This window comes from Pseudorca crassidens, chromosome 14 (assembly GCF_039906515.1).
Source record: "Pseudorca crassidens isolate mPseCra1 chromosome 14, mPseCra1.hap1, whole genome shotgun sequence".
In the NCBI taxonomy this organism is placed as follows: domain Eukaryota; kingdom Metazoa; phylum Chordata; class Mammalia; order Artiodactyla; family Delphinidae; genus Pseudorca; species Pseudorca crassidens.
The window spans coordinates 26,899,017-26,916,155 of NC_090309.1; the positions used below are offsets into that span (position 1 = coordinate 26,899,017).

The following is a 17,139-nucleotide window of genomic DNA, read 5'->3' on the forward strand; positions in this document are numbered from 1 at the left end:
CAGCAAAACCCTCATGGTACAGAATTTCCCCCAAGTGGCCCACATTTGAACAGTAGAATTCAACTGAGACTTGAAGATGGGCCACACGCAGCACACCCTGCTGACATGTTCCTCTACCCACGTCCCTCCTTTTCTCACTGCCTGGTAATTGAAGTGTATTTTTGTCAGTGGTGTCAAAGCCTGTCTCCTAGGCTGTCTTATTATTTTTAAATCCCCGACAAGTCCACCACAGTGATCCAGCTCCTTGCACATTATAGGTGCTCAAGATCTATTGGCCAAGCCAACACGTCTCTCTCAGTTTCTCTAGACTTGCAGGTCCTTAACTGTGGACCCTAGGGTGACTGGGAGACACAGCAGCTGGCCTGGAAGAAACTGTGCATAAACCACAGATTTTTACTTATGCAGCTTTGTGCATTAATTCTGGATAAGCACATGATAGAATGTCATATGTGTGAATTTTATTTTTCAGGTGTAGTGATGGTGGGAAAGAGGCTGGCAATAGCTATTGTAGACCACACTGCATTATAAAAAAATCTGATAAATCCAAGCAATTCAATTCAAAATGGTCAATTAAGGGGAAAAATGCAGTCATTTAACTTGATAATTCTACATGATACATTAAGTCTCTCACAGACTCCACCACAATGAAAGCGAAAAGAGTTGAATGAAGGTAGAGGAAGATTTTCTTTAAGGTCCACTACTTGATTTCTTTTAGCTCCTAAATATGTGGGAAGCAGTAAAGCATGGTGCTCAGGCCATTGTACTCACCTGATCTTGGAGTTGGGCAGTGTAATTTGTGCACTGGCTGAACAGATGGATAACTAATCATAGGCAAATTCTTAACTTTTCTCTTCCTCAGTGTCTTCATCTGTAAAATGGGGATATTATTGGTACTTACTTCTTAAGAGCTTTGTGAGGATTAACTACACTAATCCATGGACAAGAGACATGTTGTCTACATAACAGGTGCCCAATAAGTTACAGTGACTGTGTTGAGTTTTTGATACTGCCCATGACAACAATGATGGCATATGTCTATTTTTATCATTATAGTGTGATTACACGTCATATATGTTGTATCTCCTTGTTCTGAGATTAACATAGCCTCTTTTAGAAACCACCAAAAGGCTCAACAGTATTGGTGAGAAACATCTGTGAGCAACAAACATTCAATTAAGACGACCGCTTCCAGAAGCAGTCTCTGAAGCATGTCTGATCTAGAAGGGATGCCCCCATGCACTTCCTGCTGGGAGAGAATCTTCTATTGTTGCCAGTCAGGATCATTCCCTGTTGGTTTAAATTAACCTGAAAGAGCCTCAGCAGTTCAGGTATGTTTAGCTCAACATCGCAGATTGTTTATACCTGTGATGCAGGCACGTCAAAAGAAAACAACCACTGAGCCACTGGCTTAGGGTTTCCAGCTGAAGCTACAGCGGTTCTTTTCTGTAAGCACAGGAAATCAGCCAAGCTCAGTTTGCTTAAGACATTCAGGTAAACCGTTTGCTTTGTCAGAGCGCTCTCCCAGGAACGACCAAGATATTCCGAATCATTTACTTCTTTCCCATTTGCCATTCTTTTCATGAGGTGGATTCCCCAATCGTAAACACAAAGAAAGTGTTTAATCAGAAGCAGCCAGAAGTGATTGGTGATAACTGGGATTTAATGGCTCAATCTCAAATCTAGTTTCAGTTGTGTTTCACCAGAGATTTTTCAGATTCTTGCTATGAGAGTTTGGCAGAAGACAATAAAAATCATGATTTCCTCACTTTTTTCTGATGTTTTGCTATGGTGCTAAGTAATATGTTCAGTATTCCCCTGGAAATATATAAAGCACTTGACGTGGTGTGTTCATCACTTGCCTCTGACTAAAATGTCCAAATGACTGAGAATTAATGAAAATCATTACGGATAGGAGCAAAGGATGTGTACCAAGATGTTCACTAAAGCACTGTCTACAATTGTGAAAATGAAAACATATATTATAAACTGTATAACAATAGGCATGAAGTATTTACTACTACATGGACTACTATGAAACCATTAAAATAATGATGTAGAAACAAAAAAATGTGAAAAATGGGTTTTAAAATTAAACAATAATTAAACACAATTAAACATTAAACAATTAAACATTAGTGTGTTTAAAATTAAACACACTAATATTAGATTATTTAGTTATTATTCTGGCTCCAACCAGAAGAAAAACAAACAGTAATTTGAGCATGGAAAGTGTAATGAAAAAACTATTAATTATGAAAGACGATTAGAGTAAGGAAGGAATGGCCAGCGACAAGTAAAGAGAACGCCAAAACACACAGTTAGCAGAAATAAGGAGAGCCGCTAACCCTCCAGTTGAAAAGAAGACCTCCTCCTCCCTGCCCACAGGACTGAGGTCCAGACCCGGTTGAAAAGAGCATGACTGTGGCTCACTGGATGGTAAAGAAGCTGCTGTGGTGTCTCCTGGTGGAACTTTCTGGAAATATGCCCTCTGTAAGTTGCTGGAAATCCACATTCTAGGGTTCCAGTAAAACTATGCACGGGGAGATTTCTCACCTGAGGCGCTACTCCAAAACTGCTTGATAGAAGATGCTGACGGAAGCTGTCGTCCACTGCTCTCTCTGCGCACTGCTGAAGCCGACTACCGGAGAAGTTGTGAGCCCCGGGAGCAGGGCTGAGGACGCCCTCAGAGCTGCAGGAGTGAGTGGGTGCTGAAGACGCCACCAAGAGCCTTCCCAGCAAGCACCGGGGCATCACGAAGCAACACCTTCCTCAGGTGCCATCAATTAGGAAAGCCTAACATCACACGAGCTGGCCAAGGAAAAACTATTTAAAGGACCCATAGCACTTTTCACAGAGCAAGTAACAAAAGGTGAATTTCGAGCTGAGAGGCGGTAACCAATGTTACCTCAAGAAAAATTAAATTAAAACGGAGTTTTCTTTTTTTTTTTTTTTGCGGTACACGGGCCTCTCACTGTTGTGGCCTCTCCCGTTGCGGAGCACAGGCTCCGGACGCGCAGGCTCAGCGGCCATGGCTCACGGGCCCAGCCGCTCCACGGCATGTGGGATCTTCCCGGACCGGGGCACGAATCCGCGTCCCCTGCATCAGCAGGCAGACTCTCAACCACTGCGCCACCAGGGAAGCCCTAAAAAGTTTTTATCACATAATCAGTGAAATGCAAATTCAAGCAATAAGATGCCATTTTTGACTAAAAAACAAACTGACACAAAGAGTATATAATATTAAAACGTTAACAATGGCTCTCTTTGGGTGGGAAATTACCAGTGAATTTCTCATTTTTCTTGGAGCATTGCCATATTCCTACAATATAAATGTACACAGATTTCCAATGCACAAAAATAAAATACAATTATCAACTCAGCTACCCAATAAACTTAATATTCACTCAATAACTTTTACTCTGTATTTAATTACAGCATAAAATGTAAGAACAAATGCAATATGGATGCTGCATATTAAAGGGACTCGATCAGTCTTACTCATTTTGTGGAATCAAGGAAAGGACCATTCAAGCGTTTCCATGAGTTTCTCTTCCATTCTACCTAAAACTCCCTCTTGCTGGAGGAATTCTGTCGATCAAATTCTAGTTATCCAAATCAACACATTTAATATATCTTACAGGGGTATTAGTGCTTTGTGTGTGGGGGGGAGGGGTGGTGGGTACAGGTGAAATAAGTTTAGGAAATGATCAATGTACCAAAGGTGAACAGGTTTACATATTACTGTTTCTATCTGTACATACCACACAGGTTTGTACAGAACTGCAATAGTGTTTGGATCTAGCTAGAGCCTGGATATGATTCTGCTTTACCAACCCAACAAGGAACTTCTTCTGTGCACATGATTGAATCAAGGTGAATGAACATGTTTGGGGGAAGTTTTAAAGGCTTACACAAAGAACTACAGCTCTGTCAAGTGATGTAATATAATTATAAAAGTTCTTTTAAAAAAATTTACTGTTGCCTTTCAGTCTACCTTCCTGTATTTTACTACACTCTACCTTATTTTAAATGTGATTTAAGGAAATGTTTTGCTCCATACTTTCTTAGTCTATCCCACCCTTTCTTCCTCTTTGCCTTATAAAAGAATAAATATATAATCGAGCCAAAAAAAAAAAACCCCTCCAGCTTATTTGTACAAAAAAGCTTCAACTAGCAACCTAAGTGTCCATCGACGGATGAATGGATAAAGATGTGGCACATATATGCAATGGAATATTACTCAGCCATAAAAAGAAATGAAATTGCGTTATTTGTAGTGAGGTGGATGGACCTAGAGTCTGTCACACAGAGTGAAGTAAGTCAGAAAGAGTTAAACAAATACTGTATGCTAACACATATATATGGAATCTAAAAAAAAAAGGCTCTGAAGAACCTAGGGGCAGGACAGGAATAAAGACGCAGATGTAGAGAATGGACTTGAGGACACGGGGAGGGGGAAGGGTAAGCTGGGACGTAGTGAGAGAGTGGCATGGACATATATACACTACCAAATGTAAAACAGATAGCTAGTGGGAAGCAGCTGCATAGCACAGGGAGATCAGCTCGGTGCTTTGTGACCACTTAGAGGGGTGGTATAGGGAGGGTGGGAGGGAGGAAGACGCAAGAGGGAGGAGATATGGGGATATATGTATGTGTATAGCTGATTCACTTTGTTATACAGCAGAAACTAACACACCATTGTAAAACAATTATACTCCAATAAAGATGTTAAAAAAAAATAAGCTTTAAAAAAAGCTTCAACTACAAAGGGACATGTTACCGCCTGCTACCATCAATATAATACCTAACAATTTATCATTGACGCTGTAAGAAAGTTAGTGGTGTACCTAAAACCATCTTTTATTTTAAATATCCCTTGTTGTGCTAGTAATGATTTTCCTTTATTATCCCCAAGTCATATATTTAAACCTAAAGAGACAGACCCAGTTTCACTTCTCTAAATTATTCTACTGTAACCACATGTACCCTAACTGTAGGAGATGCTTGAGCCATTTTCTACTTAAAATTCTGAAAGACTCGTGCTCACATAATCCCCACTGACACTTTTGCAAATGACCAAAAATTTCATCAAGGCCACTGGATCAGAACAATTAGTGGGTACATCAAGTAAAAAGCAATATAAAGGGTTAACACTAAGAATACCTTGAGGGAAGAGCCTAATTGTGTGCCTCTGTAGGTAAGACATCCATATTTCTTTTAAAATGCTTTTAGGGCAATACTACAGATGCATGTTAATATACCCTGCTTGATTTAAAAAAAAAACTTTAATGGTGGAACATATCAAATTCAAATTGCACAAGTTGCAGCGCTTGATTTTTCTTAAAAGGTCCATTTTTACTCCTTACTCTTCAATCTTGACATCACTTTTGGAATGCATCCCCAACACCTTCCCCCTGATCCAGGCAGCAGTGATATTTCCTTACATCTATGTTTCTTTTATCACATTGCATCATAATCATTTACTTAATCAACTTTCTGCTTCACTACAATATGAGTTCTGTGAAGCCAGGATCCATGTTTTATTAAGTTTGAATCTCCAAAGTTTAGTGGATTTGCTGTTTCAACAAATATTTATTAAATGTCTACTCTTTCCCAGATGTGTGTGCCGGGTATAAATAAGGTGGCTTGTCAAAAAGAAAGATGCGGTTCTTGGGCTCATGGAATTTAGAGTTCAGTGAGGGAAACAGTAAATTAACAAGAAAACATTCTAACAAATGATTACAAATTCATACAAGTTCTATAGTATAAAATAGAAAGACGTTGCGACACATATTAACCTGGGGGAATTTCTCGGGATAAACAGGACAAGGCCACCCTTGGAGGCCACTTGGAAGCCACTTGGAAGTATGTGAGGCTCAACATAAGGGAATAGAGTGTGTGAAGTTTCTGAGTCCAGGAGAACTCAGCAGGAATAAATGGAGGAGTGAAGAAATAAATGATTTGGAAATGAACACTGTGGCAACATGATGGAAAGTTGAAACATTACCTGTGTCTCTAAGAAGCTTATAAACAGCAAGGAAATTGAGCCCGAGAATCCCCATCCTTTCCGTCCTGCAAGTCACTCAACCTATTTCTATTCTTTTTTCTTTTAACCAAGGCAGACATTGCTAATCAATCACGGCATTCTTCCCCCCAAGGCTGGACAGAGCTTAAATTTTTTTCTTAATTCAGTGCTTCTGCCAACCATTACCACTCATTCAAAATGGGCACTCAAGATGATACCCTTTTGCCCTTCCTGATGTAAGTGGTTAATACCATTTTTACCTAATTAATAAACATTTGATATTGGCTTGAGGGGGACAAGAGGTAGCAAACTGAGCTAATATATATAAAAAACAGTGAAGATTGTAAATGGATAAGCAGCCTGGCTCATTACAGGTGCTGAACTGATAGGAGTGATTATAATGATGCTGGGAAAATATGGGGCATCCAGTAATTGATGGGAGCTAGCATTTGAGGCTACTCCTGAGGGTGAGAGAAATTACCAAGTGGGAAGCACTGAGTCACTGAAGTCACTCTTTCATAACGCCATAGTTTTTAGCTAACATAACGTCATATGTTAGCTTGGGACAGCCAAGCTAATATTTTCTCAAAAATACAGAGAAAAGAATATCTTTACACTCAAGCAAAAAAAAAAAAAAAAAAAAAAGATAATCATCAGAAAGGATATATGCAGTTGGAAACTAGCATCTTGACCTAGTCCTAGTACATTTAGAAATGAAACCTCATCAGCTTTACTGACTTCACCACTTAGTCCGTGTACCAGAACTTCAGCAAGCCAGAGTTAGCCAGTTTAAAACATTCAGTTTTCCCCCACCTGCACTGAGTGAACCATGCATCTTAGGTATAAAATGATAGCATTTATAATTCAGTAAGAGCTAAACCCAGAAGTACTCTAACATATTATTAAGGTTGAAAATTTCTTAGAAACCAAAGAAATACAGAGGTTTAGTTCTTATGATGATATTAATTGGAAATACGTTGCATCTACTACATGTTGAGAATCTCCTTGGATATGAATTGATGCACTGAGACCTAGCCATAGGATATAGCTACCCAATCCACTGCCTACTTATAAGTTCTTCTGAATAAGATTTTATTATATATTGTTTCACTTTAGAACTGCCTATGTTGGGCAGAGTAGTCTTCCTGAGTTATAGTAATAGTTACCACTTTGAGTGTCTGTTTTATGTCAGTGCCATGCTAGGCCTTTTATATATATTATTTATAATGCATACAATAACCCAGTAAAGACTGACCTGATTTCTACCTCACAGACAAGGCAACTGCAGTTCAGAGAATTTAAGGAACTTGTTCAATTTACGTAACTAAATCAATGTTAGGGATGGGATCTGGATGCAGTTCTGTCTCACTCCAGAGCTCATGTCATTTTCACTACCCTTTGTTTGCACGTTAGCTCTATCTCATTCCACAGCCACACACAGATTACGGAAAATTAGAGGACCACCCCAGACACCACATTTGTAAGGGCCTGCCTTTAGGAAGGGGGAAAGCGAGCTAGCTTGTGGGGGAGAGAGTTGTTCCCATCTGATGCTAGGGCTTGTATAGCCTCCATCAGCCCCGGAATCTCTCTGACAGCACCTGAGCAATGTATGTGATCAGCACTTTCCACCTTCCTTATGGTTACATATGCTGATTAATTTTTCCTGGTATAGATGCTCATTTTAACAAGTCACTCGTTGTAAACAAGGCCAGGTGTAGGGCCCATTTCCTGCTCCACCCACTTTATTGAAGCCAAATACTCCATCTATATCCTTCCCGAGTTGTATCTCACAGTTATAGACAATAGGCACTGTGAGTCTTAAGCATGAATAGATTGACATAAAAGCATTCTCTCTTCACTAAAAGGAAAAAAAAAAAGTACACTTACTGGGTGATAATATGGCAGGAAGTCTGCTATATATCTTTATAAACAGGGTACCGAGGTATAATTATTCCACTTTAGCTCACAGATGCTTTCACTCGTTTCCTGATTTTTGTTTTGTTTTGTGCGGCTCACGACAGACCAATCCATTTTTGCAGAGATCAGGCCCTGCAGCTCAGGGCCGACTCTCATAGATACTCTGAATCAAGTACAGGGATGAGCAGCTGGGAAGATGGGGGAGGCGGTCAGGGAGGCAGGGAGACCTGAACAGATGAGTAACGGGGACCAGGAAGGAGGACAGAGGCTCCATACATGATTAAACATGAATATGGGCCCTCTTGCCAACCAGATGCATCATCTTTATGCAACTGGAATGACCCCTTTTCCCACACCTCCCTACGCTACACAGAATGCTTTGACTGATTTTTTTTTTTTTTTTTTTTTTTTGGCGGAGCACAGGCTCAGCGGCCATGGCTCACGGGCCCAGCTGCTCCGAGGCATATGGGATCTTCCCAGACTGGGGCATGAACCGGTGTCCCCTGCATCCGCAGGCAGACTCTCAACCACTGCGCGACCAGGGAAGCCCCTTTGACTGATTTTTATTGACAGCTCAGCATGTGCTATAACAGCAGTAGCACACCGAGTAGAACAGGTTGACAGTGTGGCAGATACCGCCATCCCTTTCCAATGTTTGTAGGCTTTCTGAGCAGGCCGTGGGCGTCCCGTGCACCTCACTCCTCTTCTAGCAGAGGCCAAGCGATGCAGACATTAACTATGCACCTAAATGAGACTCCTAATGAGACAGAGCAGGACCCTATGATCCTTTCCCCTAACCATGTCCTCTGCCTGCTTTTTGTCTGTGGAAAAACTTTAGCCCAAAATTAAGTTTAATCAGAGAAGTGAGAAAATGCAGAAGCAAAAAATAAAAGCAAACAGGACAAAACAATAATAATTTATCAGTAAGCAAAGTTAAGGACATTTAGTTCCTCCTCAATGGCTATAGATAATATTCTGAGCCATATCCTGTGAGCTGTGTGAAACCCCACTAGGTGAAGAAGTTAAGTACATGATGACCAGACTGTAGGCATGACATAAGCTGCCACAATTCACAATTCTGAGAACTGGCCTCAAAGAAATGAGAACGAACCGACCCTGGAACTGAAGACTAACTGTACTTAAAACAATCAAGATGACACTGGTCAGACCACCGATGACCAATTTCAAGATGACGGTCAGAGCTGACTGTGCTGTTTCTGCGTGTAGCCCCCCTCCCTCCGTCTATAAAAGCTCTTGCCCCCTCATTGGGTGGGTGCGGGGAGTTGGCCTTCGGACAGGCGTCCTCCCTCCCACACCCCCTGGTCGCCGGCACCCAAAACAAAGTAAACGTTCCTTTCCACCAACCTTGCCTCTTTACTTGCTTTTGAGCGGCGAGCAGCTAGACCCCACCTCCGGTTACACTAACAGCAAAGGCAAAGAGAAAAAATCATTTAAAAACATGATGTAGAGAACACAGATGTAGAGAACAAATGTATGGACACCAAGGGGGGAAAGTGGCGAGGGGAGGGTGGTGGTGGGATGAATTGGGAGATTGGGATTGACATATATACACTAATATGTATAAAATGGATAACTAATGAGAACCTGCTGTATAAAATAATAAATTAAATTAAATTAAAAAAAAAAACGTAAGTGGCATTTTATGCACCAGTTCAAATAAAGGGGAACCTAATCATTGTGAATGATAAACCAGTTTGTGAAAAACCCACTGCTTATTAGAACAGCACGCTCCATGTAAAAAGAAATTTTCTAATGGTAAATATAGCAGAAGGCTACAATTACAACCGTTCAATGATTGCAATCCACAGAAAAGCCATTTAGTGATCAATTGGAGAGCAAGAGGAGATTATCACCTGTTTAAGCTTCCACTGATTCTATCAAGTTGTTTGCCTGGCAGTAGCTAGGCTATGATGGAAAAGCTGAGAAAAACTCATTTTTCCCCTATCTAAGTATTATTAATTGCAAGCATTCATTTTGAAAGATTTGTGGCTCTTTGGGAGAAAAGGATCTGCTTGACAACTACTAATTATACTTAATAATAAATAATACTTATCATTTACATAATTATTTTCATATTTAAATCCTTTCACAGATTTTGTTTCCTCATATGGAATATCAGTGCAACTTGACTGCATATAATGTTATGATATTTCTGTGAAACCAGCCCCAAGTAGTAAGCTTTCATAAGAAAATTGGGGCCTTAATCTTATCTATATTAACAAGTGTTAACAAATCATTAGAATTTCCTTTTTCAGCACCTGAAGAGGCGGGCAGTATTGAACAACTATCTGAGGAACACTGAACTGACTTTTTGGCAAAACACCCAGTTAACGCCAAAACTGTGCAAAAATATTTAGAAGAGGCAGAGACATGAGGCAACAAGATCAATGAGAGACGTATTAAATTAAAAGAAATGCCTCTCTCTCTCTCTATCTGCCTACCTATCTATCAACAGGGTGAAAACAAAAGAGCGAAACAAATGAAATCAATATACTTAATATAGTTGTGAATGTAAAGGTCTGAATATAGATTTTTTAAAAATTGTCTGCACGAGTTGGTTATTTGACCTAGTGAGTACATGTGTAGAAATTTTTTCTAAGGATTTCACAGAAATCTAGGTACCATGGCATTAACTGGAATACTATTTGTAAAAAAGAAAAACTTGGAAATAATTTGTTTCCAACAATAGGGCATTGTTTAAATAAGTGATATCATATGTTGAAATATTAAATAAGTTTTAAATTTTCTAAATGAGGAATATTAGATCATGTGGGAAATTGTCATGATAACATTAGGTGAAAAGGTACTGGAAATAAAAATTATATAAACAGTATATCTTATCCTTATTAAATAATGTATGTATAAAATATGTAAATATATATGTTTATATAAATATATATGCACATACAAGTGGGAAAATGCAAAAATGGAAAAGATAATATTTATCTCAGAGTTCTGCAAGTGTATTTATATTTTTCCTTTACATTTTTCTGTATTTTATAATTTTTCTACCATATTAATTTAATTACTATGTATTTTTGAACAACTATTTTTTAAAATTGTTTTTACATATAGAGTGGTCACGTGTTTGCTTAACAGAGTGCAAGTGAAAAATAAAGGCTGTTTTTGTGGTTCTCATGATGTCTAAAAGACTAAAACAAGTTCTGAGACCTCGAAGTCTACTTTGGCCACACAATTCCACATCTAATCTGGGAGATCATCATAAGACTATCAAGCAACTGGGTGAAAAAGATATACGCTGCAACACTATTTATAATAGGAGAAACAAGGAACCAACATTAAGGTCTACCGAAAGGGGATTTATGAAATGAATGGTGGTACAACCACTGCCTAGAGCTACAGCTATTAAAATGATCATGTTCCGGGAACACAAATTCACCCAGGAGGGGCTGTTCTTGCAGGCTGTTTGCATCAAACAGGAAACGCTGACGATGAAGCTCTCGTTGGAGAACACCTCCCAGGGCATCAGATGTACCTGCGCTTCAACTTCCCCCACATCCAGGTAAGGCTGCACACCAAGTATCACCAGACTGTCCACTTTTCAGGAGAAGCTGCAACATGCCAAGGCTTTTCAGATGTTGTGCAGGCCCGGGGGTGGGACTGGGGGGTGGGAAATAAAATGTCTATGGGCTGAATTTAACTAGTCAGCCAAGAGTTTGCAAACTTTGATGCAGAATTAAATTTATAACTATGTAATAATGTCCAATGCTTACATTAAATTTTAAAATGGGTTTAAAACATTATGTTTCTATTTAGGTTAAACTATGTGTATATATTAGTATGTTTGTGTGATGTTCACACAAATGAACATACACACAATATAGGGAGATAAAAAGCAGAGATGAATGGATCTGAAAGTACTTTTCTTTGGGTAATGGGTTATTTTGAATGACTTCAGGGGGTTTTTTCCATACTACTCTATATCTATATTCTATTATATAAAATATTGTATATTTACACTATTCTGTATTTTTATTTTTGAAACAAACACATGCAGATTTTATGACATAAGAATTAGACAATTATACTTAATAGAAATATAGATTTCCTTTTTTGCATATGTTGTCTCATTCTGTCTCAAAAGGACCATGTCAGAAGCACTAGATCCAGTTCTGAGCATTGCCTTTTTGGGAGTATTTTAGAAAACAAAAGCAAGTACAAACATCAATAAACAAGATGGGGAAGGGCCTAGACATACTTTCACAGGATTTTTAGGAAAAAACATTAGATGGTTTCCTGAAGAAAAGTAGACTTCAGTTGTGTGATAATGGACTACAAAGATGTGAAGTGCAAACATGGGTATTTGAAACTCAAATATTTTTCTCTGTAGTTCCATCAGGTCAAGCTAAGACCAATGGGTGACATGCTTCAGGAAGGCAACTATAAGGAAGTACTTTGTAGAAATTATAGCTGTTCGTATGCTGGATGACTTAACTCACCAAGCAGAGCATTCAAGATACGAGGAGTGCTCAAACAGAGGCCAGATTACCAGTACTTTTATAGCATGAACTCTTACATTGGATGAGGTGATAAAACAGATGACGTCAACTTCTAAAATCGAGATCATATTTCCCTTTGAGTCCTAACACTATGATAATATAATCTCAGTTATGGTATAAAGCAGGTAACTGATTTGAGAAGGGTACTGAGTTTGAGGACATATTGACTGATTCATTCCACAGATACTTTACTAAGGGACTATGCTAAGGGCCTGGGATCCCATGAAACAAAATGCCAGCAGAAGTGAATCTCTTTAATGAAGCAAAGTATGTGGAAGACAAATCATTAAATGCTTACTTACAGTAAAGCATGCAATGTATCCTGAAATAGGATATATAAATGACTATATGTCCAGGGCTTGCCCCAAGAGCAAGTCTTCTCTAAATGGATTCTTTTCTTTTCTCTTTCTTTACCTTGTCTTCCCCACTTATACCTCTACTCTCTGCTTCAGTGAAAGATATTTCTCCTTTCCACTTCTAGCTGAAAAAAAAAAAACAAGTCTCAGGTGTCAATTTACTATGTAACTGTGGGTCCCTCTCTGTATTACAAAACAAGACTCAGGGGACAGTGAGTCCTGATATCATGACCTCCAAAAGGGTCACAAGGGATCTCTGAAAATTTCAATCGTTTTAGAGTCTTTTCTACATCTTTTCCAATGATTCAGGTATGGAGGTTTCTATATCTTGGGCCTAGAATTCCTTCTACTGAGTGGCGAGTCGATGTGGTTTTAGTGCTTATATCCTATAAGTTCTTTTAATTAGTGTCTTATAGCCTCCCAAAGTGTTTATATATATATGACTGGCCACCATTTAAAATGAAAAAAATAATTTACATTGCTACTTATCCTCATTGAGTTGCCCATTTAAGAAGCAGAACTGCACTGTCAGGGCATCCACTTTTGTAATACCTTAGCCATAGTATTTTAACATATATAGTAGTTCTCAATATTTACAGTGTATTGGAAGCACCATATTAGTCAGGGTACTCCAGAGAAACAGAACCAATAGGAGATATATAATAAATATAATGTAATCTATGTAATTGCTTTAACATATGTAATTGATATTAAACATATTAAATATATTGTATATTAAATAGAAGCTGGAAACTAGGAAATCCAGGGGTGTAGTTTTCAGAACTGACGTAAGCCACAGTCAGAGGGCAGGGGATCAGATCAAACACTCAGGCAGAGAGAGCAAATTCTCCTTTCCTCTGACTTTTTATTCTTTTGGGGCCCTCAAGAGATTGGATGAGGCCCACCTACACTGGAGAGGGAAATCTGCTTTACTCCATCTACCAATTCAAATGCTAATCTCATCTGGGAACACCCTCACAGACCCACCCAGAAATAATGTTTAGCAAAATATCTGTGTATCTCAGGATATAGTTGAGAGTTGACACTTAAAATTAACCATTACATTCTGCAAACCTTAAAATATACCAATGCCTCAGTCCAACCTCTAGAAATTCATATTTAATTGGTAAAAATTACAGGCTGGGCTTTAAGATTATCAAAAGCTCCCCAGGAGATTTCAATGAATCACCAAAAGTTAAGAACCATTAACATCATAGAACATTTCTTTCTTGATGAGAAATCAAAATGCTTCTCACTTTTAGCGTTGATGCCCTGGGAGAGATATTATCTACCTGTGTAAGGTGCCTTCAGAGTATCCCACTGTACCCCATGTAGTCAGTATTTTCAAACAGGCCACTGCAAACATGTGCCTCCAAGTCTGGTCAAAGTCAATCCAAATATTTTTCCCCAATATGGTAGTAGATGGGTAGAATTTCTTTTATGATCACCACGTTGTATGGTAGGCAAAATTATCCCCATGTAGAGGGTGAACTGAGATTCAGAGAAAAATAGGGGTGCATATTGCCACAAAGCTAGCAAATGTAAAAAACAGGAAAAGGTCAAGTTTTCTGATCTGAGTTAAATAAGTAGTAGGTATCATTATTTTATTTATTCCACAGATACTACTGTCAGGGGTGAGTAGAAAAAAAGCAAATGAATAAAAATGTAGTCAGCTTATGAACGGGAAGATTAGCTAGCATCCTTCACACAAAAGACCTGATATGTACTCGGCCACTAGGGAGGTTTAGTCAGCTGTATTTTACAGTCCCATAAATGGAAAGAAGCATCATGACAAAAGGTAATGCACTATGTACATTTACACATGTACTATGAATCCAGGAAAAAACACATCAAATTAAATAAATAATTCACGGGCAGAGCAAAGATTACAGAGTTGGCTCTGATAACAAAGTATCTAAAATAAATGGTGATGTGTTTCTCCAACCACACAGGCTGCCAGTCCAGGTGCAAAGGAAAATAAATAAAACTATTATAGATCTAGTAAGAGTTAAACCGACAATAAAAACCAACAATGGAGATGAATTTTAAGTTGGTGATTCTTTGAACAATCTTCAAAAGATTTCATTTGCTCTGTTAACGCAATGTCAAGTCCATTTTAGAAATAAAAGAACATTTTTCTGCTTGCTAGAGTTTAGACATAAATCCTCAAACTGTATTAAATCAAGATGCTGCTAGAATCATAGCGCTAAAGATCATCAAGGATTATTAAAGAACTATAGTCACGCCCTCATTTTACAGGTGAGAAAACCAAGGTGGTAAATGACTGTGTGATGGGCTGAAAGTCCACATGATTCCCATCAGTGGCCAAAACAAGATTAGAATGCAGGTCTCCCATTTCCTCTTCACTTAATTAGTCATCATTCTTTAGTCATTTTGAGCACAACTAGTGCACTGCTGTTTGAAACCTGACCTTTCCAATGGCAGTCAAAATGCCATACTTTAATAGTGCTTCCATTGTCTTTGACCAGAATATTAAATAACTGGCAATCATGTTCTGAGCTTCTTTCCAGATGAATTATATGTTAAGCTCTATTTCAATATTGATTTGTAATATACTTTAAAGCATGTTGATCTTCCTCTGGTCTCTTCTTACAGTTCTGAGCTACATGAATGCTAGAGTTCCTAAAATTTGTGATTTTCTGAATGGCCATCTCTACTATGTCCACCAACCCAACAATAGTCACTGCTTGTTGCTAGACAGAAAAAAAAAAGTTAATAAATTTACAAGTGAAATCCTGTGTTCGTTTTTTTTTAAATGAAAAACAGAAACCTATTTGATTTAGAATCTAAGCCCTAGAAGCATACACAGGGCTTAAAGAAATGTATGATTCTTCTATGGAATATTGGAGAATTCTTGTTTAATCAATGGAAGCACATCATTAGTTTACTCAGGTCCCTAAAAAGGTGGAGGACCTCACTTAAAAGAAACAAGTGACTATCTTAGTTAATGTAAATAGAAATGCATTTCCAGCTTATTTATGGTTGTTCATTTCTATACCATACAGTGGTCTGTTTCTCAGGACATCAGTATAAAAGGCAAATTGATAGGTGAGAAGCATAAGTCGTATAATAAAAAAGTTACAAGCATGGGCTACATGACATGGACAAGTTACTCAGCCTTTCTAATCTTCCATATGCACATCTATAAAACAGGGAATAAAACATATTACAAAGAGATATGCTTCTCCTCCCACCATGCTTCGGCCTTCACATGTTTGGGAGGCATAGGAGATCCAGTGCCTTTCCCCTCCATCCTATTCTTGGAAGAGGAATTGTTAATGTTATTGGTCAGTAACCAGAACATCTATGGAGCAATGGGTAGAATTATTACATTTGAAAGTGACAAACGTGTCACATGGCTCTGTCCCAGTAGCTCAGCTTATGATTCACAGAATAAGGCATGTTAGCTTAAGCTTGTCCCATGACCTAGTCATCTGTGATTTGGGGGCAAGAGAAAGAGAGAAGGAAAGCCTCAATTAGAATTCCAAAATGAAGTAACAGCGGCTAGCTCACTAGTAATAAATAATACTTTGGTCTTTTCTGATTATCGTTTCTTGTGTATGGATCCCTTGGCAGGAAACTTAACCACCCACTTCAGAGGTCTGTTATGAAGTCCGATATGGTATAAAAAGTGCACAGTGCAGTGCCTCATATGCAATAAGCTGTCAAAGAATATTATCTAGATGACCTTGGATTTGCACTTAAATGTTTGTTATTAAGTCAGTTTGCATGGGACTAGTATCCAGAGCCTCAGGATAAAGTAGATTCATGTGAGTTAATAAATGAAAAGCTCTCTGAAATTCTAGATGGCAGGTCATGCTAACTCAGGTAAGTGGAAGCTGGTGGCTGGGCGTTCCCTCAGGACACGTGTTTTGATGGAATGAGGACTCAGGGTGTAGAAATCAGCTTGGCAGTGGATGGTAAACCACTGCCCAGCACATGCTGCCTCCTGTTAAGCAGAAGGCTCTCATGCAAATTGCCTTCTGAATCATTAGCTGTCGGCAACCCTCATCTCTCCTCCTGCAGCTGTTCTTTCTGATTTTGCCTGCAAACTTTTCATATTGGGCAGGCTCCCAAGCCAAACAAGTTGCCCCTCTGCAGGCTTTGTTCCTGGGGGCGAGAAGTGAACCTCACAGATAAGTCAAAGTAAGGATGCACCATGGACTAATACACACTGAAGGAACAGACTCCTGCAAGCTAAGGTGATGAATGCCTTTGAAAGTAATTTTCATGCGGCTTCCTATGAGAATGTCAGCCAGGCTCCAGAAGTTATATGCTG

General features: G+C 38.8%; 1 protein-coding gene across 10 annotated transcripts in view; it reads right to left on the minus strand.

The window, feature by feature from the left end:
• Positions 1-17,139, minus strand: part of LOC137206080 (AT-rich interactive domain-containing protein 1A-like) — a 152,474-nt gene that overhangs the window by 20,265 nt on the left and 115,070 nt on the right. For 8 of the 10 annotated variants that reach the window (XM_067704686.1, XM_067704685.1, XM_067704682.1 and 5 more), the window contains 2 exons: positions 2,554-2,808; positions 769-868 (listed from right to left, as the gene is read on the minus strand). The gene's annotated coding sequence lies outside the window, so the exon portion shown is untranslated. Of the gene's footprint in view, positions 1-768; positions 869-2,162; positions 2,809-17,139 lie in introns of those variants that run through there. The other 2 variants (XM_067704676.1, XM_067704677.1) reach the window with 2 other exon arrangements.